We start from the raw sequence: 26,219 nt of genomic DNA on the forward strand, positions 1-26,219 counted from the left end.
CAACATTTCTTTTCAACTCAAACTGAAAACATGTGCAGGTTCACAGTGGAGAGTTTGCAATACAGTAGCAAAGTGCCCAAGGCCATGCAGATGGTTCATGGCAGATCTGGAGAGCTGTGTATTGTCCTGAATCATGAGATAATTCCTGTATGCACATTTGGGTGTGGAATTGGAGGGAAGGCCAACAGGAAGAGAGGAAAACTAAGCTGACAGAGCATGTGTCAGTAAATCCTTGGGAGAATTGGAAGAGAAAAAGAAAAATCAAGTGCATGGTAGTTTAAAAGTGGTTAGGGCTTGGAAATCTATCTGAAGGACAAAAAAACAAAAGATGCTATTTGTTACTGAGGCTTCTGCCCATGAGTCAGCCATGAGGTGGGAGGGTTTGGGAATGGGAAGCACATTTTTGAAAAGGGTTTTGTTCTTAAAATTTTCTTTTCCTCCAAAAGTTCTATTCTGACAGAGAAATGAAACAATTCCCTGATTTAAGACAGCTGGCTGACTGCCCTGTTCCTGAAGGAAGCAGAGTGGGTGCCAGATCAGGTCAGACTGGCCAGGTGAGAGCAGCTCCCAGCCTGGCAGGGCAGGGTGACAAGGAAAAAGAGGGAGAGACAGGTCCTGACCCCACACTGGCCTTGTCACCACCCCACTCTCCCATTCCCACCATGCAGCCCCCTCTCCACCAATCACACCCACACCAACATGTGGGAGAAGCTCAGAATGGCCCAAACACGCCTTGATACCAAAACCAGATCCACATTCAGTAGCAAAACTCAAGAGGGGAAAAAATTAAAAAGGATTCCCAGCCTAATTACTACTGCACAACGACATCCTCCTAAAAAAAAAACCCATTAATGGAATGAAATGTGAAGGGATGGAGAGGACCCAGCAATGCCTCATGGTTTGCAGGATTATTTGTGTTACACAAACCTGGGCACAATGAGGGATGACAGCAGGAGTGTATTAAGCATAAACCTTGCCTGACTCCCTTGATTGCCTGTATTGATCGATTTACACCATATTGATCCATCTACACCATGAAGTCTCAATCCTGCACTGGAATCCAGACAGCCCATTAATTTCCATAGGAATTTATATCCCATAGGATTGGATCTGGAAGAGAGATGATCCTGATGCTTTATTAATGTATTTTTAGCACAGCACCTAGCTAATCTGAATTTACAAATATATGCCAAACAGCCAGAATGCAAAATGCCACTGAGAAAAGCAGATGAGGGCAAGAAGAGATATTGCAAAGGTATCTTTTGTTCATGTGTCAGTTAAAAAATTTGGAAAAGTAAACAGCATATAATGATGCTGTGCCTGGTAGGACAGCTCTCACTGGGTCTATTTTTCACCACATTCTGCTATGAAAACAGGAATCAGGATAAAAATAATCATGAAGGAGTAACTAGGAAAATGCAGGAGAAAATAGAAGCATAACATGAAGTGTAGGGAACCCCTAGGCAGCTGAAAACCCAAAAACAATACCCTGCAGCCAGCAAGCTGGGCCAGCACTGAGGCAGGCAGGACACAGCCACAGTGGGCATTCACCTCTTCCCTCTCCAGGGCCCCAAGGAGAATGGGAAGGGAGTCCAACAAGCAGCCAAATGATTTATACCCTAATTAGGCATGAACATCATACTTTTCCTACAGCCATTCTCCCCTTTTTGATGTTCCCATATTTCTTTCCCTCACAACCTGTGCCTGCACAAAAATATATCCACAGACAGAGAAAAATAATTGAGATGCCTTGTCCACTCAGGAAGTTGTTTTTCTTCCCATTAGTGACATGGCACTGTTTTGCAGGCAATATCACCTCCTTCCTAATGGATTTAGCATCACTTAGGGATATTTTTACCAGGGAAAAGCTTCCTGGCAGCATAGTTGGCTGGGATGGTGATGCTGGGGGTCCTGTTTGGTTTGGGATTTTTTAGGGTGTTTTGGTTTGGGATTTCTTTTTAAGGCAGTGGAGGGAGGGTTTGCTTGGGGATTTTTTTGGTTAGGTTTGTGGGTTTTGTGAAACCATCTGTGCTTTGGTAGCTCTTCACTGTTTGAATGCCAGCCCCCAACCCAAGCAGCTCTGAAGTTGCCCTAAATGCTTGAGGACATGAGCTGTGCTGTCCCACTCTCACCCCAGAGCAAGGCAGTGTTTTGAGTCAGGCCTCCAAAGCCAACACACAGTGGGACAAAAAGCCCTGATGAGGATCTGCAGCCCATGTTTCACCCTCTTTTTCCCTGGCAGCAGTGCCAGTCTCTTCCACAGCACCATTTGTCCTCATAAAACTACAGACATGACTATATTCCCACCATAGATGTACTTTTCTATCCTGATTGATGCAATTTTTACCTCCCACCATCCCTCTTCTTCTGAGGAACCCCACCAGCATCACTGCTCAACACCTAATTTCTATAAAATATTGAAACTGCTTTCTTTTCCAGCTGACCACTGTGTCCCTCTCCAGCCCAGAGATCCTCAGGGAGAAGAGGGAAGAGACAGAGTTGTTTGGCATATTTAACAAAGGAAGCACAGACTAAATGCTGTTTTGCTTCATAGCCAAAGCTGAATCTAGAGCTCTCAACTTCAGCCGTTTTATGAGTTCATAGAACCCCAGAATGGTTTGGGTTGAAAGGGACCTTAAAGATCATCTCATTCCAATCCCCTGCCATGGGCTGGGACAGCTTCCACTGTCCCAGACTGCTTCAAGCCCCTTCCAGCCTGGTCTTGGACACTTCCAGGCATCCAGAGGGAGCCACAGCTCCTCTGGGCAACCTCTGCCAGGGCCTCACCACCCTTACAGAGATTTTCTTCCAAATACCCAACCCAAACCCACCCACTTGTACCTCCAGTGAGGCATTTCAAAAAGAGGGACTTCAGAGACACGAGGTAGTTCCCTGTCCAAGCCACTCACTGATGCACCCACCCTGGGCCAGGCTCTGCTGCAAGAGGAGCTGCAAGTCTCACCCATCCCAGCAGAGCTTAGGAGGTTCCTCACCACACATCCCATGCAACAAAAAGATTCATGATGCTGGACAAAGCTTTGCCTGCCCTTCCAAGACCAAAGTCCAGGTGCTGATCAGCCAAGAAGCCAGTGACCCCAAGCTGAAGGAAGTGAGTTTGAGTTTCTGGGCAATCCCACTGTCACTGCAGGTACCCTAGGCCACCACAGTCCCTTCCCTTCAGCCAGGAAAGTTTCCTGAGCCCAAAGCAGAGCTCCAGCAGTCTGACACAGTAAAAAGTCTTTCCCCAGAGGCTGCTGAGGTCCCAGCATGGTGCTGGGTGTGCAGCCCAGCTGCTGGCTGGTCACAATTGCTGGCTGCATGCCTGAAAATGCTACAGGTTAACTCCCTTCATCCTGGAGCACTACTCCTACTCTGGCTGCTCACCAAGGAGAGGGAATTGCTGGAGGCCAGGACAGGAATGATGGGAATTTCCTGATTTCATCCACTTCTGAGAGTCAAGTGCACAGTGAATGTTCTGCATCCACCAAGCCTCAGTAAAATGCATTCCAGAAACACACCCAGAGCACAGCAAGTTCTTAGTGAAGAATAAAAAAACACTCCAAAAAAAAAAAAAAAATCTGTGTCAAGTGAACTTACTCTACCAAAAGAAGACAAAGGGGATAAGCTTAATTTGGAATAATTGCTTTGCAAATCTCTGTGCACTGAGAGCATTTAAGAATTTTCCCTAAATCCAGCATCTGCTGCAACCTCCTATGGACCCAGCGTCTCATGAGTCACACACCTCCCTGTCACCAGGCTTCCTTTCCCACCCAAATCCACCTTTTTAACTCCCATCTGAAAGTCACAGAAGTCATCTGGCGTTATGGACTGACCACATGCCCCTTGGACATCCTCCAGCACTAAAAGCTCCTGGGTGTCCTTATCACACCTGCAATGCCATAGCAGCAATTTCCAGCCCCCTGTGCTGGAGCCTGAGCACGAGAATCATCTTTGCCACCCTTCCCAGGCCATGAGCCACCATGACATGTGGCTGACTGGCCTGGACAGCGCTTGCCACTGCTGATTTGGCTTGACAGTGCCAGGGAGGAGGGGGAAATGAATCAGGAAGTGAGCAACAGTGAGAGGTGTAGATCCAAAAGGCAGGGATGAGGCCAACTTCGGAAGATCACAATAATAGCATGTAACACATGCCATCTTCAAAGGACTAATGAATCCCTACAGGGTTCCCCTATTATTATTTGCATTTCACAGATGAATACATTAAGATGCAGAATGCTGCATTATCCTCTGGGTCACACCTAATTCAGTCTATTCATCCCTGGTCTTATACTGGAGCTCATCCCTGCAGTGCAAGAGATCCTCCCACGAGGAAAAACAACTCTGCTGTCTCCCAGGCAGGCCTGCTCCAGGAACCACTGCTGTGTCTGGGGTCTGATTTGCACAGCACACCAGACTGACTGGTCCTATTGATCCCTCCTGACCTTGAAAACTGATTAACTTATCAGTTCTCCTTCCCTCCAATCAGGCTGAGGAGTACAAGCAGCTCTGGCTTAAAGCTGGATTGAATTTTTTTCTACATGTGAAATATAAGACAGAAGAACCCAGAGGAGAGATGCATCTGAGCGTTCAACACACAATCCAGTCTCATTCCACCCCTGAGTCTCAGCCTGGCTGTGGAAAGGACCCACCTTCCAGCCAGGAGCTTCCCCGCAGCTCAACAGCTTTTGTTCACAGAAGAATAAAGCTGCCCTGGGAAGCTGCTCTCCCTGGGAGAGCAGAGCTGCTCCCCAAGCTGCAACTGCTGCCATGTGGGGCTGGGGATGCTGGAACTGGTCTCTGCATTCAGAGGGAGATCCAGCATTGAGGCAACAGGCTCTCCCTGCCGACTCTGAGGAAGCAGCTGCCATTCCTGCTGTCAACACTCTCCTGGGCGGGTTTTGCTCATTGAAAATTGCGAGGCTGGAGATGGCAGGAGCTGGGGTTTGATCTACCAGGCCTCAGCAAGTAACATCTGCACACTGAAAGGACTTCCCACGGCAAAGCACCACGACATCCCCTGCAGCTGCCCAGCACTTGGAGCCTCCAAGGCCACCAAGATCTGCGCTGGGATAGTCCTTCCCAGAGCCCGCTGATTTCACCTCCCTTTCAGTATTTGTAGCTTAGATAAGGATAATCAAAATCTCATCATTCAGGGTGTAAACTGATCGCCTGCAGGGGTTAGAAAGGAGTTTTACTCCGTGTGGAGCGTTGCACAACTGCCAGGATTCACTGTGGGGATTCTCCAGCCTCTCTGAGCACCAGGCGGGAGCACAGCAAAAAGCACAGCACACCGGCTGAAAAGCCAGAGCCATCGTGCAAAACAACACAGCCCTATTGTTTGGGAACAAAGCAGAAATTTTTCTGACTCTGGATTCAACTCACACATGGAAATGAAAGACAATGACTGTCACTAGGCTACTGAAACAGCAGAATTTCAACAGAGGAAGGAAAATCTGTCCTGAGATCCTTTTCCTGTGGTCAGTGAGGGGAGAGCACTGGGGATTGCACTTGTGTAGCTCTGCCCCATCCTGTGCAGCCACTGGACCCTCTAAGTGCTGCTGCAGTGAGTGGTACCTCAGTGAGGGCTGAGCCCTTCCATGCCCCCCAACAACCCTCACTCCCACCCACCCCACCTGAACAGCAAGCCACAAGAACACAGTGTTTTTCCCCTCTGCAAAATTATTATTTATGTTTTATCAGCAGCAAAGGCTCCGTAGTGCCAGAATTGGCCGAGGGGTGTGGTGGCCTAAGTGCCAGCACCCATGGCTGCAGTGACAGCCATGCAGGAGACCAAAAACAGGCCCAGTGTGGGTGGTGGTTGCTCTCAGATTGAAGTATCACCACGCCCCACTCTCCTAATTGCGCTGTGAAACTCTGCCCCATCCCACAGCCAGCCCCATGCCTGGTGCCCTGAGCCACCCATGGGATCCCCCAGAGCTCCAGCTACTCCTCCAGGAGAGCCCACAGGAAGATGAGATCCCAAATTCCCTCGCCCTGTAGAAGGTAACTGAGAATAAGGCATTTCAGGACATGATAGATAACCACAGTGTCATTACTTGAGGCATCTGCTGCCATGGATTGTGACTGGAGCTGCCAGCCAAAAAGGGAGAGTTTCCAAGGAAAACGATCAACTTTTCTTACAGAAAAAAAAAAAAAGGCAACAGCAACTGAAAGTTGAATATGATTATGTGACAAGTATGGATTTTCCATAGATTAGATTTTCCAGTAACTAAAGCAGACCTATAAAAAAGCTGAGAGAGACTTTTTACAAGGGCATGCAGTGCTAGGACAAAGGAGGAATGGCTTTACGCTGAAAGAGAGTAGGTTTGGGTCAGATATTAACACACTGTAAGAGTGGCAAGGCCCTGGCACAGGTTGCCCAGAGCAGCTGTGGCTGCCCCATCCCTGGACATGTCCAAGGCCAGGTGTGAAGGGGCTTGGAGCAACCTGGGATGGTGGCAAGAGTCCCTGCCCGTGGCAGGGAGTGGAATTGGATCCTATTCAAGGTCCTTTCCATTCCAAACCATTCTCTGATGACCTGTGTCTCCTTCCATATCCCCCAAATTTAGGGGAGAGCATAGAACTAATAAATATTTTCATTTCATCCAAACAACGTATTTTTAATTTGAAAGCTGCAGAATCTGTTAAAGGCAGCCAAAACTATCACTTTTCAGTTACTGTACAGCCTTTCTCCAGTGCGCTGGTGATGCAGCAGTACCTGGGAAAGAGGACAGTTGTTCCTTTTAGACACAAGATGTAAAAAGCTTTAAACACATTTTTTCATGGATGGGAGGCATTTTTTCAAACAGCATCAGTACATTCAACAGCATCACTCTGGCTGCTGAAGGAACAGTTCAGCCTTATCAAAGATAATGGCACAGCCCTTGATGCTGCAGAGAGAAATCACCAGAAATGCATCAGTATTTTGGGGAGTCACTTGAAGTCTAATGCCCTTAAAGCACCTCCATTCAGTCCTCACTCACACACCAAAACCCAGGTTTTGTGCAAACATGAACCTGGAACCTGCCCCACTGTGCTGCAAACACCCCAGAGGACGTGCCTGCAGGCACCCAGCCCCTGCAGGTTTGTACTGATTTTCCACTGGTACACTCACTACTGAGCTTGTAATCCCTGTGCTCACGAGGGAGTGTTTGCCAGGCCCCTTCTGGCAGCAGCACAAGGACACCATGGCAGATTGCAGCCAGGACAGCTCCCCCTGCACACAAACGTGACACAGAGCTCTCATCCCTGCAGCAGGAATGTGCTCACCCTGGGCAGTCCCGAGGTTTACCTTGGTACATTCAACTACCTGTGGCTTTTTGCTTCCATTTAATAACTATTTCTCATAGCACAGTAGCCTGAGCACCCATATCCAACCCAATACACATCCCATTTCCCACTGCAGCTGAATCACCAGCATAGTGGTGGAGATCAGCTAACAAATGACTGATGACCAGGGGGAATCAACATGTCCACCAGCACTGACTGATTTGGAAACTGGCTACCAGGAGTGACACGTGGCAGGCAACAGCATCCTAGATCTGAAACAAGGAAAGACCTGAATTGGTGCTATTTCAATTTTTTTAAGGAACATCTAGCTCATGGTCCAGCTCTTTTCATCACCAGGTGATCCCTGGCAGACTGGTCAAACCAATGAAATCTCAAATAGGCAGCAGGGGTGCTCAGCTCCTTTTGATGTTCAGTTTGTCCCAAAGCATCTAATGTTTTGGCTGAACATATTCCAGGTGTTTGTCCATAATGCTACAAGAACCACAAAACGGTCTTTCCTGGTGGACCATTGCAATCTGCCAGTCTGTGGGATGGCATTTAGCCTTTGTTTCCTAACTGAAAATAAAACCATAATGCAACACTTCAGCTGCAGGAACAGAGCCTTCTGAATAGGATTGAGGAAATTTGCATAAAGCTTTTATTTGTAGCTTTTTAGGGAGCTGAGAATGCCATACACCAGCTGTTGCACAAGAGCACATCTGTACAAGTGGGAGCACACTCCACATACTGCGTGAACAAAATGGAAAAAAAAAATTTAAAAAAAGAGAGAGAGACCTTCCCTTTGCAGCACTGATCTAGTGACAGACAGACAGCCCTGGGGATGGGCAGCAGAGACCAAGCTGCTGCCTCAGGAATTCCCCCTTCATTTCCTCCAGTCCTTGCTTGTAGCAAGGTAGGTCTCCTGTACTTGCAGAGCCCTTTCTTTTCTAAACCTGTTGCACATTCACTAAATCCCTGCTGCTGCCTGTCCTACCTTGAGTGCAGAGGTTCATCCTTGGCTGAGTTATTGCCCTCCAGCTCTGCCCTCCTGTCACTGGCTCAGGATTAGACACAGCAAACAACACTCAGGGCCCAAATGCTATTTTTGTCTGGTATCCATCATGGACGTGTTTGGTCCATGTGCTGTTGGCTGGAGTGCTGATTTTAGAGGACACACTTAGCCTTGCCAAGCACAGCTGGAGATGCCATGGAGCCTGGTTCCAAAGATGCAGGACAGAAATATCTGTGATTCACTCTGGCATTACCCTCCACAGAGCACACAAGTGGAAAGGACCTCCTGGGTCATCAAGTTCATCTCCTTGTCATCACCAGTAACCACATCACTAGATCAATTAGAGCTGTTTGATTGGCCTATCACAGCTAATGGGCTCCTCCATCTGGCAGAGGAATAACAGGATCCAGAGGTGATGCCAGGCTGGAAACAAAGGGGTGACCATTTAACAGTGCCTGGGTCTGCCCAGGGCACCCTACATCACCCACAGATTTTCAGTCTGTCTGCAGTCTAGCCTGAATGTTGTGCCAAGGACTGTTTTATCCAGCGGCTTTCTGCTCCAAAACTGAGTCTGGGAATGTCTGGACAGCAGTTCCATGGTTTGTGAGCAGCAACAAAGAAAAGCAGTTTCCATCAGCTGTGTAATAATACAGTTGCTGAAGTTTGGTTGGGTTTTGGTTTGGTTATCCTTTAAGGAATTGCAGCTTCCCTGGGCAGCACCAAAGAAATCAAACTGAAACAGGAGGTTCAAAAAGGAAAAAAAAAAAAAAATCACTGCTCTGAGCAAAACAAGAACTAATTCTAAAGAATCCCCTGGCTGCAGCTTTAAAACCCACCCTAAATGCTATGCCCATCACCAAGTTTACAAAAGCAAGAAGTTAAATGGAATTTTTTATTTGTTTTCAAGGTATTGCATCAAATAATGAACCAAAAATTACCATATGCATGTGCCCTTTTCTCACATGCTTTTGAAGATGCCCTCTTACAGATTAGACTGACATCTAAGATAATTAGCATATCTTCAGGCTGGAGATTTAATGAATAACAAACAAACAATAAGTCTCTCATACTCACTAAAAAGCCTGGGTAACCTCTGTTCTAATAATTTCTCGTAAGCAAACATGTATACACTGCACCGTGGTGCTAAGATTCACTTTCTGATCATTATCAGTTCCAGAAAAAAAAAATTACCAGAAAAACCCAAAGACTTGAGGGGAGTTAAATAATTTTTCAGGCAAAATAAGATGCTTTGCTTCATTCTTGAGCTTTTCTTTATTCCACGTTTCACATAAACCCAAAATACCTCACTTAAATGATGCAAATCACTGCAACAGCAACTGCAAATCACTGCAATATCCCAGACACACACAAAAATAAACATTTCCATTCCATGGGGCGATGTTTCAGCTATGTGTGGGATGCTTAGACTATGTGATTTAGTGGAATTACCCAGAAATGACAGCACATTCCACACAAGGGATCATGAATTTGTGTTAAGAATGTAATGGAGAGGATTTTGAATCCCTGAGTAACAGGACATGAATTCACCTTGCACTGAGCAATGGAACCAAGAGTTAAGTCCTGCTCAGGGATGAAGACACCCCTGCAGCTTCTCTTTGGAGATTTGTGGGACCCTTCAAAATGCAACAGCCTTGAAAAGGCGCAAAAATCATATAAAAAGAAACAAGTCTAAGTATTTATACACAATTATATGGCACTGTCCAAGAGAATAATTTACTCAGTCTTTCCCCATTTAGTGGGCATCCAAAGGCCTTTTCCAAACATCCTACTCAGTGCAGTGGGGACAGACAACTGAGGACCAAAGCATCAGTTGTGTGCTGAATGCTGATGAGGTGATCTCTCAATTCTCACCTCTCTGAGCTGGGGAACAGCTCCTGGTGAGGTCTATATAGGTCACCACCAAAGCAGGATGGAGAGAACAATCTTGAAGGCAAAATTCAGCTTAAGGCCAGGGCCAACTCAATAAAATGCTCAGAAATGCTTCCCCTAGTGCCATATAATGAAATCCAGGGTCACCCCAAGGTGCAGAGTGTAGCGCCCTGAGAACAGACTAGAATAGGTAGGACCTGCTCAGTAAAGATACAAATATTAAATCCAAATGAAAACAGACCAAGGCTACTGCCACATAAAGAAAGACTTTTAAACTAAATATTGTGGGAAAGCCAACTATTTGACAAGACATGTGGCTTGGGAAAATGCAGTCTCCAGTGGAGAAGTCATGAAAATTTAGTATCCTTGAAGAAAAGGATAGGATTGAAGCCAAGAACAGTCAGGGGGGAAACAGCAGGCTGCAGGTCCAGCTGACAGCCCTGTCAGGGCTGCAGAGAGGGAACAGCACAGGACACCAGGTGTGCATTTCTACCCAGGCAAGTCTGAAAGGGCAGGGGAGTGAACAGCAGTGCCCTGGTTTCAGATGGGGCTATTAACATAACCAGCACCTTGGAAACCTGGTGGGGGGAAGATAAGCAGTAGAACATGGTAATGAGTGGGTACAAACCAAACAGGAATGAGAGTGGGCTGTGCAGGTGGAGGAGCAGAGCATCAAAGGAGCTGGGCATTAAGGAGAGCTCATCAAAGAGCTCAACCAAGATAACTGTATCACAACAAATAGTTGATGCTGTGAGGATTGCAGTCACATGCCCAGACATTATAGTGTTAGTTATTCCATCCTCCACCCACCCAGAGCAGGCCAACAACAGCAAAACCTTGAGGGAGATGAGAGAGGCTGTGATGGATATAAGCAGAGACAAACAAACAGGAGATGTCCCTCTCCCTGTACAGATGGCATCACTGACAGGAGGGAACATGTTTACATTGAAAATGGAAAGTTACTGCTCCCTCCAGCAGTAATTTATGACCTCTGACACAAGAGCCTCTTCAGCACAGCCTGAGCAGCACCCAGGAACCAGCAGATTTGATTGCAAGTGTATGGCCAAGGGCTCTTTGCACCTTAAAACTGACAAATCTTGAGGGCAGCCTTGAAAACCTGCTACTCTGAGTTAGCTTGAAGAGGGCACTGCCTAAACTCACAGGCACTTGTTCAAAGAAAATTAAAGAGGAAAAGCCCTTAAGGAAAAACACACCCAGGAGGTGGGAAGACCATTTGAAGAAGTCATTAGAGTAAACTTGTATTGCTTAAGGGGAAAAAAAAATCAGAATAAATGTTAGTGTGCTTTAAGTGAGACAATTAACAGTAAAATGAGACTAAGGAGAAGCACTGTCCAAATAGCAAAAATGTAAAAACCAAGACTAAAATCTAAAGTTACAACTGTGCCAAAATACTCCAAAGACTGAGAAGAATTTTCCAAGCCACAGGAGTAATAACAAAACACATTGAAGAGTCCTTGATCACAGGGCTGAGGGAGCCTCCAAGGAAGATAACAGCAGAGTAGAAAAGCTAAATTAACTTATTCACAATAAGCTGATAAATCCTGATAACACAGAGCCACAGTCAGGGATTAAATCCCCCTCTCAGCAGCACTGAAGGCGCTCAAATGTGCAATCACCCAGCTCGGGCTCCATAGTGCACTTTGGGGGAAAGGGAGGAAAGCTCATAAAAACAGAATAACAAAGCACGCAGAGAGAAGTGACAGACTGGGGAAGACTCATCACAGGTTTCTGGGAGACAAGTCCTGCCTCATCAGCCCATCTGAGTCCTCTGAAGTGTGGGTAGGAGGGCACTGCTTGACACCATGAACTTCTCTTTCTAATGAACCAGTTACAAGAAAGTAAGGTGCCATCAAGTAAAGGAAGAGTTTCTTTGAGTTAAAAATGGTTAAAAATGGAAGCAGTAATAAGAGGTCAGCTCTCCCAGTGGAGGTGAGACCTGACAGGCATCTCTGCAGCTCAGCTTTTTGTAAATGACTATGAAAAGGCAATTAGCAAAGGGACAAATTGAATGATTCAAGAGAGTTCAAAGCTTCGAGTCAACTGAGAGAAAACCACAAGTCACTCAGGACTCAGTGGCTGGACAAGAAAGCAGCAGAAAAATTTTGGTGTTGAAAAATGGAGAGAGAGGAGAAAAGCTTGCTGGGCTCTACCTGCACATTACAGCTCCACAGTAACCATCACTGTCAGGGGTGTATTAAGGAGTTCTGTGGCTAAGGTCACAAATAAATTTCACATCATTGCCAGAGGAGCAATCAGGAAGGTTTAGCACCTGATAGGAACTGTTAGGACACGTGGAAAGGATTAAACAAATTACTTCTGTTGTGCTGCCTTATCACTGCTAGGTCTGCCCAGCTGCACAGTGGCCTTCCTCACCATCATCACCACAGGGATTTAGAGAGGTAAAAGGGCACAGGGAACACCTCTCCTGTCCACAGAAAGGAGCAGAAATGGGAAGGGCTTTTGTCTAAACTCACAGCAACTCCCACGGTGGAAAACAGGCTATAGAGGGAATATGCTCATGACAGTCCACAAAATCAGGAGGAACCCACAGAAAATAAAGAGTAGCTGCTGTTCAGGATTACTCACAGCACAAGAATTAATGGATACTAAATAAATTATCATACAGTAGGTTTAAACAAACAAAGGGAAGGGTTTTTTTCCCCTCCCCACAAGATGTAATTGCATTGTGGAACTCATCGCCCCAGGATGTTGTGGGTGCCAAACACCTCAAGAGAGTCAAAAGTCAATTAAATAAATTCATGGACAGGTCCATCAGTGGCTATTAAACATGATGATGGAGATGCAGCCTCTGGCTGACAAGTCTCTGAACAACATGAAACTTTATCACAGGAGGATTTACTTTGTGCTTGCCCTGTTTGTTCCCCCCAACATCCACAGCCAACCATGGATGCAGGTACTGGGTTATTCCAAGTTATTCCAAGCTGGGGCTGACTCCCAGAGTTGAAGGGAGCATTTTCAGGTCTCAGCACATGCCAGCTCTGGTCTAGAGTTCTAGACTTCCTCTTTGTCCCTGTCCTGAAGTGACATTAATCTTTTGAACACAGGGTGGATTGCCAACATCTTAGGCTAAAATTTTGGGCTTTAAACCTCAGGAGATTCCAAGGACATGAAATCCAAAATCACACCCAGATGTCAGCCCTTTGTTTGGATGCTGTGATTTATACTATGAGTGACACTTCCTCTTCTGTCTCCCTAACAATGACAAAACAAAGAGCTATAAACAAAACCTGACTCCAGATGTTCTTTTGCCCTCATTAGCGACCAGCTTGGCTAACACGATTTCATCAGCCCTTTGTTTCAGGGTGGCAAGCCAACATCAGCAACTCCAGGACACTTTGATGGGCTCCCCCCACTTGGGATGCGACAAATTCCCAGGACATTCCTGCCCAACACTCACTACAATAACAAGCACGGGGCTGAGTTACTGCCCTCGACAATGTTTGGTACGTGGAAAAACTCGTGCTTGCTAATGACCACGATTGCTCCATAAAAATCCCCCTCAGGCAGTGCGTGCAATCCCGGCCAGCCCCAGCCCTGCCCCCCGGCAGCAGCCCAGGTGTAGACAGCCTTTCTTTCCTCTTTGAAGAGCCTCCCCAGCACCTGAGGTGTCCCACCCACTCACCAAGTCTATTCCTAGACATATCAGCTCTGTTTGTTTTCCACACTGGCTCTTACACCGGTGCAGAGGGTGAGGATCAGGCCGGACACATAAGTAGGCTACAAAACAAAGACTCTTCCTCTTCCTTTGAAGCCTACTATCCATTATTTTTGATAAGAGGTGCAGCAGATTTATTTCTCTGGTTTGAGCACTCCTAAGCCTCTTTACTAAGCCTGGCAGCAGGAACCTCAAAGCAGAAGCCAAACTCTGCAATCTTTTTATGTGTGGTGGAAATAATCCCTTTTCCTGGTGCCTGGGAGAGCTGAACCCTGACATCCACGGGAGCTGTTGATGGACCAGTGCCTGGGAGCCAAAGCAGAGCCAGCAAAGGTCTCTTCTCCCCACAAAGCCCCTTCTCTCTGTAGCCAACCAACAACCACACACTTTGCTTTTTTCTGAGCTCCAGCCTCATCCTTGCACCTAGATTGGGAAGAAATACTCAGATCTGACCCCAAAGCCCATCACACCTCCCTGTGCCAGTTCTTCTAACAAAGGCTCCTTTACTCCTCCTCCTGCAGTTTCACTCCTACCTTTAGATGCTTTGTGAGTTGAAGAAGCTCAAAGAAGCTGATGTAACAGGGCAACCCAGCTCCCAAAGCCACCCCAGCTCCCAGATTAACACAGGCCAGGCTAACAAGGTCCTTTGGCTTGCAGGCTGCCTTGGGCTCAGGAGCTACATGAGTCACCAAATCCCAGTGCCAAAGCCCCAGCACCAGGGTAATTGCAGACATTTTGAACCAGATTATGCTGCAAGGACAGAGGGAAGCTAATCATAAAAGGAATAAATCAAGGGGAAACACTTGGCACTTCACTTTTGGCAGGGAGGGGCTGATCAGCTTTTACTCTGGAGGAATAGGGAGAGAGGGAAGATACACTTTCACTTGGCTCCCAGGATGTCCAAGGACTTTCACATCCCTGCCCAGAGAACAGCTGCTGTATGTCTTTACATCTCACAATGATAGATTCCTCATTTAAAAATAAATCAGAGCAGCCTGGGATAGATGCCAGCACATTTCCCCCAGTTTTCCCACATCCTACATTTTAAAGGCAGCTGATGAGCTCCATCCTTGCTGATCCCTCATCCTTCCTTTAATAACTCCCCATGTTCCCATTAAAACCAGTGCATTGCCCTCCTCACCTTTAAATTTACCCCGAGCTGTAGTTCCCTACTTTGGCTGCTCTTACTCAGTTTTGTATCATGTGGTGTGTTACTGCTTCAACAGCACCAGCGCTCTCTGAAGTTCTTTTCTTTTTGTTACTTCTCTCCTCAGGCAGCACCACTGAACCTTTTGTGTAAAAAAAAAACAAAAAACAAGACAAACAAAAAACCCCACTCTACTGGGCTAATCCATCTCCAAAATTACAACCTCATCAATCACTTGTGATAATGTTTTAGAAGTTAATATCAATAGTTCAGACACAGCTGGAACCAACACTTATTCTCCACATATTGATCTCGATCTTCAGGTTGATATTTTTCCCCAAAACTTATAAAAGGGACCCAAGTTTGCAAACAAGATGCCCAAGCACATCACGTTGAGCAACACAGAAGCTATCAAACCCGGGATCTCATTACACCCTGTGCCTCCCACTCTGGGTTGTGCTCCCTTGTTACATCTTGTTTCAAATTAGACCCAGCTCCTCACGCCAGCGGCTGTGGCTCCCGTGGCACCACTGCACCAAACTGGATTAATAAGCTAAGACTAAAGACAGCTCTCAAAAGCACAAAAAACTTACAAGAAACAGAGGGATGTGGGAACATCTTGCCCCTGCCCTGGATAAAGAACTCTCAAGATGCTTGAATAACTTCAGGACATGAACTTGACTTCTCTATCATGAGTTTCACTTTTAACCCCAGCACTCCACAAATTAAGTGAAACTAAATGAAAAGATGCTTTGCATGGTCTAAGATTTTATATTTTTTGGGTGTTTCATTAGCATAGCTCAAAGATTTAAGTAGTCCATTCAAACTGGGTCATTTGTGTTGTAGACAACAGGGCACACTCAGCAAGCAAGGGATAAGGATTTTAGTGGCAAGAAAACAAGCAGGTCATTCTTTATCAGCAGGCTGCTCTGTCGTAGCCCAGGATCTCACACCCCCCAGAGCATGGTTTTATCACTGTCTTCCTTCTGGTTTAGGACTTACCTTGGGAATTAAACCACCCTTGCCACACTAACATCTGGCTGGGGAGGTGCTGCCTGCTCAGCTTCCACCAAACTGCACCCAGAGCCCCTGGTGTGCCCTTCCATCAGGGCACACAAAGATGCGGCATTTGGGTATCTGGCCATCAATTCCCAGAGGTTTTACACCAACTGAACCAATTTTCCAATAGCCTGAAGAGGCTGACCCAGAGCAATGTCTGGTTTTTATGGGTTGGGATACAGAAAAAGGAGAGATTTGCCAGTGGACACCAAACAAGCGAGTTTTTAAGGTAAGGTGCTCTTTTCTCTGCCTGGAGCTGAAGTTGGGATTCAGTTCACTGTCTCCATCATCTGCTGAGCTCCATGATAACAGCTCAAGGTTTGGGAGAGCTCACAATGTGCTGCTATTTCACCCTCCTGCAGCTGAGAGTTCCATCCCTCTTCTTTCATCATGCTTTCTGTAACAGGAAGCTTTCAGTATGATAGGAATTCCCAGGCCAAAAAGTGTAATTCTAGTAGTTCAGCTTCTCAACAGCTGATCAGGTGTCACTGCTTCCCTGGAGGCCTGAAATCCTCCCTAAGAGCATCCTCTCTGAGGGCTCACTTCTCCAAGGACTAGCACATCATCACTGGATTTTGCTTCCACAGGAACTTCCAACACCAAAAATAATGCCCAGGTAGTGGTTCTGGTGATTTTCTCTGAGTAGGCTTAGAGAAGATGGTGGGCCTGCCTCAGTGGCAGCATCTCCTTGGACAGCAGTGCTGTCCCTGGCACCAGGGACCTCCAGGGAAGGTGGGTCTGGGGGCTACAGAGGGAACCCAGTGCCCACACAAATGAGCATAATTACAGTAGAGAACAGCACTAGAAAGCAGAGTTGTCATTCCATGGGAAATCCTCATTTTCAAACAAGATTAGTTTTGCCTTTAATCATCCTTCATCCAACCAGTGCTCAGGACAAGAGGCCTTGCAGGCAAAACTCAACCTCCCTGTCTTACCCTTTGCTTGCAGCTGTTGTTACAAAAACACACAAATGAGACCATCACATTTGCATGCCATTTAACTCAGCATGACAGTTTTCCTGCTGGAAGGAAAACTTCTTCAGGCTGGGTGGTGTAGGGCTGCCCAGAAACAAAACCCTTTTCTACAGAAAAGGAGGGAAAAGTTCGTTGTCTCCTGCCTTGTCCAGAGCTTTGGAGTGAAGGCACTTATGGCAACAGCAAACAAGTGCTCAGCAGCACTTCAGTGATGTGGTTTAAGCAGAAAAAAAAAAAAAAATCCCTTTCTTGAGCATGGAGCTAAGCAGGCCCCAGGCAGTAATGGGTACATGATGAATAATAAACCCAGCTGAAGCAAGATGCATGAGTCAACCCAGATGAAGAGTTCCTCTTGGTTCCTCCCTCCCCCCTGCCTTTGGCTGTTCCTTGGAAAACCCATATGCATTATAAGGGTGTCCACAAAACAAACATTTGGCTGCTTTCTTCAAGAAACCTTGGAGAGCCCAAAACTGGCTGTGTGGGCTGAGTACTCAGCGGGGTACAGTAACCAAAGCAAAGAGAAACCTCCTCAGGGGCTGCTAGAGCGTTTGGGATGGGGGAAATGGAGCAGAAATCTTTGTAGAAAAGCTATTTACATCTGTTTGACCCTTGTAAAACAGGTCCCAGGGCTCCTCCCCACTCAAAGGCATTTGGAAGACAAGGCTGCAGAGCAGTTTGATCCTTCCCAGGGGAAAGCAACGGGGCAGAGCCACCAGGGGTAACCACCAAGCACACACATGCCACAGGCAGAGCGGTGCCACCTGCTCTGCAGGCAGGAAGGGACAGCAGGAGGCTCCCTGGAAGGACCAGGTGCTGCCACTTGGATCACAATCCCAGGAGGAGCCCATGAAAGTGAAAGATACCTGCACCCTCCTCCAGACTCCACCTTGCCCCCCAGCCTTCCCCTGCGGGCAGCTCCTCCCTGGCAGGCTGCTCGTCCCCTCCCACTCACATCCCTTGATCTGCTGGCCACAGCCTGGGTGCTGCAGGAGGGTCTGGCTGCCCACAGGGCTCAGCTCAGCTCTGGGTGCCCCAGGGCCAGGGGGCTCTGGGTCTGCCCTCCCCTTGCTTTGTTCCTAATGCCCACTGCAGATTTGCAAGTTCAGCCATCCCAGCAGCACGTGCTGGCCCCAAACCTTGGGAAAGCCAATCCCTGAGGTGCAGAGAAGGGGAATCCCTCGTAGCAGGAATCTTTGCTGAAACTGAGGTGGATGCACACAAGTGACCGACCCATGCCAGGCACGGCTCCTGCTGCTGGTCTGGAGCCAGGCTCACCCACAGCTCACTCTGCCACCAAAACCTTCCTCACCCCAAGGCCAGCACCACCTCCACTTCTCCCTGAATCATGAGTGGCACCAAGCCAGGAGCAGTGTGGAGGTGGTCTGCCTGCTTGGGACCATGGAGAGCAGAGAAATGGGATGACAGAGGGATGACTTGCACAGTTCTACATCCAGCAGCCTCCCAGGAACTTTGTGCCATGGGAGGTAGACCACAGGGTCCATCAGAGATGGCAGGTGACTGCTGGCCCACCTGCACAGTATCTGTCCTCACAGAAAGAAAGCTTCAAGTCTGGTGTCATTCAGGACAGCACCGGATGTGACAGCCAGTTCTGCTGCCAGGCTCTGTCACTGCTTATACTGCAGGACAAAGCCTTGCTCTGGAAAAGAGAAAGTGGGTTTTGACTCCTTCCATCCACTGTGGGTGCCCTGCAGTACATGGACAATGCAGAGGGCTTGCCTTGAGGGCTGACACACAAACCCCAGGAGCGCCCTGCCCAAACCCAGAGCATTGGCCACTCCATGCAAGCTCCCTCTTCCCTGGGAATCCTCACCAGAGCAGCCAAGTGAGCATGGCCTCCTCCTGCAGCCTGTTGAGCAACCTCCAGTGGGTGGACACACACCCAGGCTAAGCACAGCTCCAGCAGGGCCACCCCCACACGCCAGGGCCCAGGTCACCAAACACATTCTTGCTGTGGGTGTGCAGGTTCCCATGCTCCTCCCCAGGAGAAGCCTGTCTTGCTCAACCCCACTCAACTCTGGTTTCCCCAGTGCTGAACCCAGAGCAGATTTCACTCCTCACCAAACGTGCCAGCCCTTCTTGCCACACAGCTCTGTGCCAGGGCCGGGCAGGATGCGCTGCTGCCACCGAGAGCTGCCCGTGCCCCACCACGTCCTGTGAGTGGGGCTGGCCCGGGGCTAATGGGGAGGAAAAAGCCTTTGTTGCAACTGCCATTGTCCCTAATCCCTGGTTTTGACCAGATCAGCCTGTGAGATGCTTGACACCTGAACAACAGGGATTTTAAGGCTTCCAGTGCCTCCTCAGCACAGCCTTTACCTCCTTATGACACATCAGAGCTTTTGCAATCCAGGTTAGCACCAATCTGCCCTATTTCAACTTCAAAGCACTTCACAAACATTAACCAATTAATCCTCTCACTGCCCTCCAAAGGAGGTGAACATCTTTATTTTTATCTGTTTCCCCATCAATGAGAAGGAGAGAGTTAAGTGCCTCTCTCGAGGCTGTCTGTACTTGACTCCCAGCCCCAGGCTGGGGCCATCAGAGGGATGGACAGGTGCACCTCAGGAAACACTGCAGGAATCACAGCACCTAAATCAAGCAACTTTGGTTTTCTCCATGCCCCACATGATTCAGCTTTTGGAGCATTTTCTGTTCATCATGAGTCAATGACCTGGAAGAAAAATTATCTGAGACAAGCAAGACAGAGGAAGCCACTGACACAGCAACCAGGACCAGCTGGAGAGCCAGGGACACACACACAGTAAGTGTTTCTAATAAGCCAGGATAAGTCCTACATCTTGCAATAAGAGACAGAGCTCAGCATGCACAGTTCCAGAGTAAGGGGCCAAGCTTTGATGTGGACACAGGTAGACAGACAGCCAAAACACAGCATGAGCTACTGGCAGTGCTTACCTTCTGCTAAAAACTGGGGCAGAACATCCCAGCTCATTCTGCACTTTAATGGCCCTTATTTCCTCCAGCTCAGGCAAAGCTTGGTTTAGGGAACCCTACAAACCTCTGAGTACAGACAGAGCTGGAAAGGGAGCTGGCCCTCAACTGGGAACCTGCAGGAAGCCAGCAGGTGTCACACCAGCGTGGTGGCAGCTCAGTCAGGGTGGGACACATGGGAGTGATGCTCCCCCTCAGCCCTTCTCTACATCAGTCAGGACTCAAACATTGCCTACAAAGAGCACAGCACCCACATTCAACAGGTCCATCATGTACCACTGAGGTGCAACCAGGAAAAAAAAATAGCATTTTATCACCTGAAATGGCTATTTATTTGTTGAAGGCATGAGCCCATGGGCACTCCTCTCTCCTCCAGCATCCAGGAGAGGGCAAGGAAACACCCTGATCCCAACAGCCCTGAGACAGGAGGCTGAGCAGGGGGAGAACAGGGTGCACACAGGCACAGGGGGTGAACAGCAGAGCCCACCATCAGTGGTGGCTGCATTTACTAAACCTTTTCAGGAATGTCACTGCTGGCTGGGGAGAAGGGACCTGAGCTGCAGGAGTGCTCCTTCTCCTCCTGTGATGGGCCAGGCAGGGCTGGGGTGCTGCTCCCAGCTCCCTTTCACTTCATCAGCAATTTCTGTCCCCAGGGTTCCTCAGACCATGTGAGTGAAAGTCTCTCTGCTTTTACAACACCACTGACCCAGGGTCGGACTCCTGCCCCAGTGGCAGGGAAAACCCACAATTGCAGGGCTCACAGGGAAGCACTGGTTCATTTTTCTCATCATTTCCAATGGCTGGGGCTCACACTAACTGCTGACAATTACTTATTACCACTCACCCCGAGGTTCCACAGTGCTTGCTAAGCCCTGTGAAGATGTAGGAATCCCAAAGCCTTTTGGATGGAGAGGGGCAACCTTTAAACAAAGCTCTGCAATGCCAGATCAATACTGGAAAGAGCTGAAATCAGTCCAGCGTCTCGCTGAAGTGGCAGGAGAATTTCAGGCAGATGAAATGCAATTCTCTAACTGCAGTTATTAGAGGCAGCGGGGGTAGAAGCCTTGCTGGATCTGGAATAGAAGTACCATCCCGAGGGAGGGCTTTTCTTAGCATCAAGAACCACTACATGTACTGTTTTAAACAGGTATTCAGAACATGCCTTGAATTAATTGCTAAGCACAGACCTCACAGTAGCGCCTTAAAAAGGGAGATCTGCCCACCCCCGCAGAGGGTGTCACACCTGCACCTCCAACACGGCCCCAGGGAGGGGAAGCAGAGCTGAGACCGCTGCCAGAGGAGTGCCCCAAGGAGCGGGGACAGCATCACAGCAGACAGTGCCACCTGCTGTCACCCGGTCCGTCCCATCCCTCCCACCGGGGTCCCCAGGCAACCTCCCAGCTCGGCAGTCACAGCCCCCACGCAAGCCAGACCCCAAAATCAGCTGCTTTTCCACATGATATTCTTGTGTGCCCATCCCCTTCCCCGTGTGGTTGTGTGGGACAGACACTGAGCTGCTGGATGAGCCACTGCTTGTCCACAGCCTGCAGCACACCATGGATTTGGCACAACATGCTGATACTGGTCACCAAGGAAAGAAGGAAGAGAGACACCAGCTCTGAAATATGACAAGTAACAATTTCTAAGCGTGCCTTGAATTCCTCCTCAACTGAAAACCCTGGTTTTGTGCATCTTTCTTGAGCATTGACATGACTTCTTCCACTTCTGAGCCTCTCACCACCTTTTTTGTGGCATGAAGAGGAGCCCAAGCTGCTCAGAAACACCCTGGAATTGAGCAGGGAGACCACCCCACCCCATTCAAACACCATTAATGTGCATTTGGATACTGCAATTGCATGACATGTCCACAAACCCAAAACACCTTAAATAACAGTTATGGGGTTTACCTTGACCCCACAAGGAAGCAACACCCTCAAAAAACTCCTATGAACTCCTCCAGATAACCTATGCAGCTTGGCTCAGGCCAGAATCAAAACATGAAGCAAAGCCACCAAGCTCAGCAGGACTTTGGGCCCTCAGGGACTCAGCAGACACTCAACATTCACCACAAGAAGCTTCTTAACAGATGGCTGGATTCTCCAGCATGTTCTCAGACTTGAAAGCATTTACCTCGCTCTTCTCTTTGATAAAAGCCATTGGAAGATGGAATTCCCCTCCACAAGAAATCTACTTGCCAAGCCCAAATTTGCTTTTTCATTAAGTGGCCACCAAGGTCTTGACCAACAGTACATTAACCTCTTTCATATTTGAGAAGTGAAAGGCCCAAGGATTCACTAGAACAGCTACTTAAACCAGTTTATAAAACAAAGTTCAAGTTAGAGAGAAAATCCACACAAATAAGAGGGAATGGAACTCATTGCCTAAAACATCCCTTCTGAAAAACCTTTCCTTATGTAGAACACAACAAATCCAAATAAGAATGAAGTGTTTTTTAAGAGACCACTCTGGCTCTCCTGCTGGGGGAATTGTTGGTGAGCCCAGAAACCCCTGCAAGAGCCAGCAGGGCTGCCCAAAAAGCTGGCACCCAAAAAAATCCTCTCTACCCAGGGGCAGATGCAAAGGCAGCTCTGACATGAGAGCTTGTGCCTCTGAGCTATCTGAGAAAGGTCCACCCTGGATAGGAACCACCTAGAAAAAACATCAGCTTTGTTGACACCCCTCCCAAATACTTGGTTTTGAAACCAAATAAACTCTCATAATTCTCACACCAGATTTCAAATAAAGCTCCACAAAAGCAGGGCACTCCCTGAGAGCATGCTTAGTCCCCTACTACCCCAAGTCTTGTTATTACCTGAAAATTAACTTAATTTATGAACTCACATTCAGCCTGCAAATCCCTCCAAGCCAATTATGCCAGGATCCACGTCTTCCTGATGCACTTCCCAAAGCAATCCCACTGCTGGCTCTCCAGACCATCCAGCCTCCCCCAAATGTGGAGGGGGCACATATTTATGATACCAGGAGGAATCACATGCCTTAGGTCAGCTGAGCTTGTTTCCCTGTCTCCTTGTTTTCAATTTCCATCCTTCAGTCAGAGAGCTGAAGTGGCACAGGAGAACCAAATTCAATTAACAGGATTAATAGCAATTAAGCTCCTATTGGAGTCAGGGTTGTGCTCCTTTGTCCTGGGTAGAAACTAGATGTCACTGCAACAAGATAAGCAGCAGGTGATGCCAGAAGCTTTTTATTTCCAAGGAGAAAAATTGGTTGTCTTCCTGAAAGTCCTCTCCTCCTCCTCCCCACCTCCTCTGATCAGAATTTGGCCCAGATGGAGTCAATTCCTTTCCAGCCTGCTGATGCTCAGCCCCACTCTCTGCACCTGGAAGAGCTCAGCTTCCCCTGAACACCAGTTGTAGGATCTGAACGAACCACCCTGAAGTCACTCTCTTTTCCCATGCCTGTATAAAAAAAACCAACCCAGTTTCCCAGCATGTGTGGGAAAGAGCAGAGCACTTGCATGTGATGCTGAAGTTCTCTTTAGTTTACCTTCTCTGCAGGATTTGCTCCTGACCCTGCTGTGCCAGGAGGTTCTGCCAAGAGGATCAGTCCCAGATATGGGCACACTGGGGTATTCCCCCTCCCTGGCAGGGTCCTGACCCTTCCCCAGCAGGGACCATCCTGGAAGGCAGGAAGGCACTGTCACTCTGGCAATTTACCCTCCGGTCTCGCTCTGTTATCACAGCACCTCACAGAAGTTATTTTAGCTACAGAGCAGCTTTCTGGCTTCCTGTGTAGTTCCTTAGTGTTCTTCCTAATTGAGGGTTTTAACATTAACAGCCTTTAGCAGCTGTTCTTCTTCCGGAGATGGGGCGGGGGGGAGCACCAAATCTTTTATTCAAATTTCTTCTCTAAGAAGTGGAAACGTGACCCACATCCTAAGATGTCCCTCAAGTGACAAGCCTTCCCCACTCTGTCACGGGCTCCTTTCAGCCACTGTTTGCTGAATTCACCAGTCCATACATAATCCCCAAGCAGGAACCAGGGATCTTGGGCTGAATATTTCCTACAGAACCAGGGAAGGGGCTCTGTGTGACTTGGTGGTAGCTGGAGCCTCCCAGTTCCAGTGCTGGCCCGCCAGTGCCTCTCCCTGCTGTGCCCCTGTGAGTGAAACACACAAAAATGGGGTGGGTTCAGCAGGGGTCCATGGAGGGGCAGAGCAGCAGCAGCCACGGGCTGGGGGCTCTTCCCAATAGGATGCTGCGTGCAGCAGCCACCAAGCAAAATGGAAAATGGGATAGGAGGGGATTGTGGGACACACTGAGGTTGGTGCCTGCAATTCCTCTCCAGCCAGGGTGGGATCTGCTTGGCAAAAAGCTGCCTGAGCCCTCAGAAGAGAGTAGGATTTACTTTTGTCAGAGCCTTGAGTGTTTTGAAGTTCGGTGAGTGGCAAGAAGCAACAAGCTCCACCAGTGCCCCCGGGAAATTGCAACAGAGTCACCAGTCAAAAGCATTCAAAGATCACAAACCAGACCCAGATGATCATGAATCACAGCTTAGAAACCGCAAATGGCTCTTAAGCCTCTTCCAAATAATGTCATTTACCAACAGCTCCTTTGGAGTGGTTCGCCTTTCCCAGCCGCCTCCTGAACCCAGCAGAGGGAATGGCTAAAGCAGGAGCAGAGCTCCTCGTGCACTCCTGGCACTTGGGGGATGCCAGGGAGATGTTGTGACACCTGGCACAAGGTTACCCCTGCTGGTGGGGCTGTGGGAAGGGCTCTGGGGGACACCCAGGTGTCAGCCAGGGTGGGCAAGGGGTGACCCCTCGACAGGCTGAGCCGGGTGTGAAGGACAGCAGGGAGTCTCTCACCTGGTTCCCAGCTCTCTCCAAGGCTCCTCTGGCCTCACCTGCCCCACACTCACCTTTGGAAGTTTGAGGGATGTCAGACAACAATTTTGTTTGAAAATGCTTCCTGTGCTTTTCATCAGGGAATGCACAGAGGTGATGTTAAGTGCACTAATGTGGTAAAACACCACGGGCTCCTTGGCCCACGTGTGTGGGCAACCCTGAAGCTTCAGACAGAGCAAGACCTACATCCCAATAATGCACAGGCAGTAAAGCTCTTAGGTGTCATCAATGTTTTAACGCCCCATTTAAATATTAATCTAATGGAACAGCATAAAAGCAATATCCCTGAAAGCACAGGGTCATTTAGTCCATTGCCCTGTTCTCAGGAAGAATCCAGAGACCTCCTCCAAGTGTTTTGCTTCCCCAGTCCAGTGCTGACTTTCTCAGTCTCATAACATTAGTTCTAGTAATAATAATACATCATCATAATGCAAGGCTGGCCATCATGATAATTATTTATGACTTATGCTTCTGGCCGTAACTGAATGTTTCTGTAGAGGTTTTAATTATCATTTATGCATCTTTGTTCCACGTCCATAAAAATCCCAGGGCTCTGTATGGCTGAAAACTGAATTTATAGGATCCTGGGAATGGCAGAGCCTGGATCCAGTGACAGAGGCTGCTCCTAACCACCAAAATGCCAGACCCAGTGAAAGGACAGGAGTGTCAGCAGGGCACAAAATGCAAAAATGAGTCCCAGCAGGTGGAACTGCAGCCTCTGGAGTAAAAGGGATTTGTGCTGCATTTGTGCCTGACCCATGATGGAGATGACCGGACAGAGGTCTCTGGGTCTGAGCCCCAGCTGGTCAAGAGGCTGACACGGTGAGGGGGACAGAACACAGAGAGGAATTTGGGCTCTTGTGCCCCTCCCTCCCTCCCTCCTTCCCTCCCTTGCTCCACAGGGAGCTGCACTCGGGGCTGTCCAGCCCCAGGAGTGTCTGATCACCCTCACTGCAATCCTGGAGGATCCTCAGGGAGAGCAGGACCCGGCCACCAGCAGCCCTGCAGCTCATCCTGAGCAGAGGAGCAGCAGAGCACAAAGCTCAGGGATGTCTCAGCTAAACAGGCAGATGCAGCATCATCAGCTGCCTCCAGCACACCCCTCACCATCTGCTCCTGGCAAACACCTCAGCACTGGAAGAGAGATGCCCCAAGTGCAGGCACTGCGAGGCTGCCTTGAGCTTGGAAGCAGGCTAGATTCCTTCCTCCAAAATACAGAGGGAAAAATACAAGATGCAACATCCCCAAGTATTTCCTACAGAAACTACAGCATAACATGACAACCTCAGCTGATTTTTAACTGGAAAACCAAGTTTCCTGGTAAGTGGGGCTTGAAA

This window comes from Fringilla coelebs (assembly GCF_963513975.1).
Source record: "Fringilla coelebs genome assembly, chromosome: 15".
NCBI classification, from domain to species: Eukaryota; Metazoa; Chordata; class Aves; order Passeriformes; family Fringillidae; genus Fringilla; species Fringilla coelebs.